We start from the raw sequence: 4,426 nt of genomic DNA on the forward strand, positions 1-4,426 counted from the left end.
ACACTACATTAACAGCTAAGCACAGTGGCAACCAAGTTTTAAATGAACTACCTCACGTACTCCAGGCAAATGAATGAGAACCACTGGCTCCACCAGCTGAACAGGAGGACACAGGTGAACCACCAACAAGTTGTGAGTGGTAGCTGTAACCACAGTATCAAATAAAGTCATATCACAGAGTTTGGTTCACATCTCCAAGTCACGAGTTATGACAGGCTACAGTTATGATAGTATACAGACCAACATCTAATGGCATGCATAATAGAGTCATTAGTCATAACAACGTATATCAGCCACTTACAAAATGTGTGACAAAGATATAGAATATTATGCCTTATTGTACACGTAAAAGGGTGTGACTAAACTGTGACAGGTAAAATGATGTACAGAATAGCTACAGGCAGAAGGTAATGTAGGTACAACTAGATAGTCACAGTACAGTGCCAGAGTTGGTGCACTGACAATGTAAAGGATAATCATTAAGTATATGCCCCTGTGGTATTGTCAGCCAGTCTTCAGGCAGAAGTCATTTGCCAGATATACAGCATAATATACAGGAATGCATGTGTGCTGCCAAGATGTAAGATGGTAGTTTAATATATACCATACATACACCAGTGTGCAGCAGGATATATACAGTAATTGAGCAGAAGTAATATTATGACAGTATGCCAAAGACATCTGTGGAGTATGACAATTAGGCCTCCCAATTGTGACACACATACAAAAGAGTCATCAACATTCAGAATGACAGAAATGAGAGAACAGATGCCAAAACATGCTAGGAAAAACAACAGCAAGTCAAACAGGTGAGCATCTGCTATAGGAAAGGGCATCTGTGAAGTAGTTATACCTATGAACACTGCCACAGCCATCTGTGGTTGACAAAAATCATCACTAGTGATACATATAAACACTGCCACAGCCATCTGTTGATTGACAAAATCATCACTAGTGAACAAAGGTAGTGCCCCAGTCATAAAGCCACAATACACAAGGAATAGGAAGAATGAGAGAAAGGCAGAATAGCAAATACAAGAATTGGCAATGTGAATGGGTGCGTCTGTATGTGTGGATACATTTTCACCACCACTTGTAATGACAGCTTAGGCTTTCTTGAAGTGTGCGTGTGCTTAGTGCAAGTGGGTAGGGAACATTAATCAGGACAAACAGTATGCAGATAAATATGATACCAACACAATGACTGGGGCATGACACATCATACATTTCCACAAATGCTATACTAGCAGACATTACCATATTACAACAGCACAGTCACATGCATTGGAGGTCAAAGAATGTTAATTCCACACTTCAGCAGATATACATAAGCTGAGTGCATTGGAAATGTATGCAGTTATTACATTCTGAATGTAGGTAGCCATGGAATAGCATACAAACACAAGACTCATGATGGCATTCAACCACAAGTGTGCACTTTATATGCAGACAAGGGAATTATCCACTGGTATGTAACAGCAACATGTGTGAATTATACAGGGCAAGTGTTTGTTTAAGGGCCTGTGGCATCAGAGGTAGTAGCATATATATATCCACAGCAGGAAGCATTAAGGCACAACAGTTGATATTACCCCAGGGAGGAGTGGACACACTGGCACAGTAGAAGCAAACAATGTGTGAGCCACACTAACTGAGCATCCATGTTGGCACCCACTACCATGTATGTGGGCAACTCTATCAGGTGAGGGGCTTTCAGGGTCCTGTGCTAGTACAAGCAAGTCATCATTACAACATAGAGGTGGTAGGCAGTTGGGATAATGGCTAAGGTCTTTGCCTCCCATGCCCAAGGTACAAGGTTCAACCATACCTCTCAACCTCTTAATGCAAGAACTCTGGACAAAGCCTGACAAAATTGGGATACAAAGGCCCAAAAATAGGAACACATTTTTAATATTGCTCTTACAAACTTAGAAAGTTGCTAGAAAAACAGGATTTGTGTTATCATACATTTTCTGAAGGATATGAAGTCTGAAACTCAAATGATTGCCATTATTTATTGACTTTAATCCTGAAATTATCCCAATGATTTGTCAAAAAAACACAATTTTTATGAGGAACAGACCTAAAATATGAGGCAAACATCTGGACATTCTGCGAAAATCTGTACAGTTGAGAGATTTGGGTTCAACCCTGACCTCCAACCAATGCCTATAAGGAGTTTGCATGTTTAACCTGTGTCTCTGTGAGGTTCCTCCCACCTCCCAAAAAAACTGCTGAGTATTTCCTCCTCAAATTCACACAAAAATAGAGTTATGGGCAGCAGCACAGACTCTAGATGGTTTCTATAGGAAGAAGAGCTATAGACAAACCATACGGGACATCAACTCTGGTGCACAGTATCCTCAAGACAGGAGAATATGGATCACAGACTGCACACCAAGTCAGGACTAGCCACTTGACGGTGTAAAAATATGCCTCTAGGTGTTTCTGTTGTGTTGACTGAGATTACCAAATAGCATGGGTATTTGCCAGTGATAAGTGAGTTGAGGACCCAGGCATGGGTAAGACCTAGCCTGCTCTGACCTATGCAAAGGACCTATGCTGATGGTGGAAGGGATGTATGCACCCCTATTGGCAAGTATGTGCTCACCGTAAAAGCTTAGCAGCCCTGGGTCAATGTGCTACTGACCAGCTGTTGTCCAGTTGCCCAGCTTGGGATATCTAGGATAGCTCTGTTGAACAAAAGCTGGACATAAAACCAATTAACCTGCCAAACATGAGCTAAGAATTGCTACGATCAATGTTGGTTTACTGACAAGACACAGCCAGGATGTGGAGGACATGACGGTAAGGAGGAGAATGAACATCCTATGTATCCAGGACACAAGATGGAAGGGCAGTAAAGCAAAGCGACTTAGCATGGGATCCATAATCTACAACTCATGAGGAAAACAGCCTACAAATGGTGTTGGAATTGTGATGAGAGAGAGGCTTCAGACGACAGTGAGGGATACCATCAGAATTAGTGACAGACTCATGGCAATCAGACTTCAATGTAAGGATAGGGCAGTATTCATAATCTCAGCCTATGCTCCAAAACAGGATTTTGATAGTGAGGAAAAGAGTGCATTCAGACAGCGGTTGCTGGACCAAACATATAAAACAGGACAACATCAATTGATGATGGGTGACATGAATGCACATATCGGGTCAGACAGAACAGGATATGAGGACTGCCTGTTTCCATGTGGAATAAAGAAGGAGAAATCATTCTAGACTTCTGTCTGGCAAATAGCTTGATGGTGGTCAACACATACTTCAGCAAGGGACCATCACAAGATTACATGCAAGAGTGGTCAACATGCAACTCAGGCAGGCTTTCTCCTAATAGGGAAAGGGCACTAGGGTAGAATCAGTGATTGCAAAGTCATCCCCAATGAAACAGCTGGCCAACAGCATAAACCACTGGTTGCCACAGTCAGCTGCAAGCAAAGGCTAGAGAAGGCTCTATGATCAACACAGACTAGGCTGAAGACATGGAAGTTGACTAGAGAGAAAGCACAAGAGTTCAAGGAATTGCTCAAGTCTCTAGCACCTCAGATAGAAGAGGAAATAGGGGAAGTTGAAAAAGAATGGCAGTGCCTCAAAACAGCATGTGTGAGGACTACACAACAGATATGTGGATGAGCCAAGTATGGAAATAAGGTACATAAGGAAAGCTGGTGGTGGAATGCAGAACTCCAGGAAGTCATCAAAAGAAAGGAGTGCAAGAAAAAGTGGGAGACAGAAAAGATCGACTAGGCTTGGAAGGCATGCTAGTTGGCTAACAGAAAGGCTAAGAGAGTAGTTTCATTTTTGGATGCAGATCCTTAAAAAGAATACCATCACTCATACAGAATATTATACATAAACATGTAGCAGAAAGTATACTATGAACTAAGCCAACATGGGAATGGAGAAAGGAGATTCTGCTGATTGGGATGACCATAATAAGGGGTACATAAAACAGACAAAAGGGAGCTGGAGTTTACTGCTGGAAGCTGGCAAAGGAATGAAGGCATTGCGAACAAATAATTAGAGAAGGAAAGGTAACAAAATGGGAAAAGGCCAAGAAGATATTTGGATTGCAAGCTAGTGACTGCCTTCCCTATCAGGGATTGATATCAGAATATAGACAAAGAGAAAGGGATAAGGGAATCCTAAATGAAAGACCTGCACTGGTTGAGTATTTAACTGAATCTAGAACAGAAGCTGCTGTTTAAAAGGGATGATTAGTACAGCATATAAAATATTACATAACTATAGGAATCAATCAGAAGAGGTCAGAAAAGATTAGGAAGAGAAATTAGATACACAATTCACAAAAAAAAAAAAAAAATGGGAGGACAGTATGTACAGCTCCCAAATATGCAACAAAGTATGGAAGATTTAGGATGTTTGCCTGGAAGCGTTTGCATAGATACTT

This window comes from Protopterus annectens, chromosome 8.part0 (genome assembly GCF_019279795.1).
Source record: "Protopterus annectens isolate FY-2018-M chromosome 8.part0, PAN1.0, whole genome shotgun sequence".
Classification (NCBI taxonomy): Eukaryota; Metazoa; Chordata; order Ceratodontiformes; family Protopteridae; genus Protopterus; species Protopterus annectens.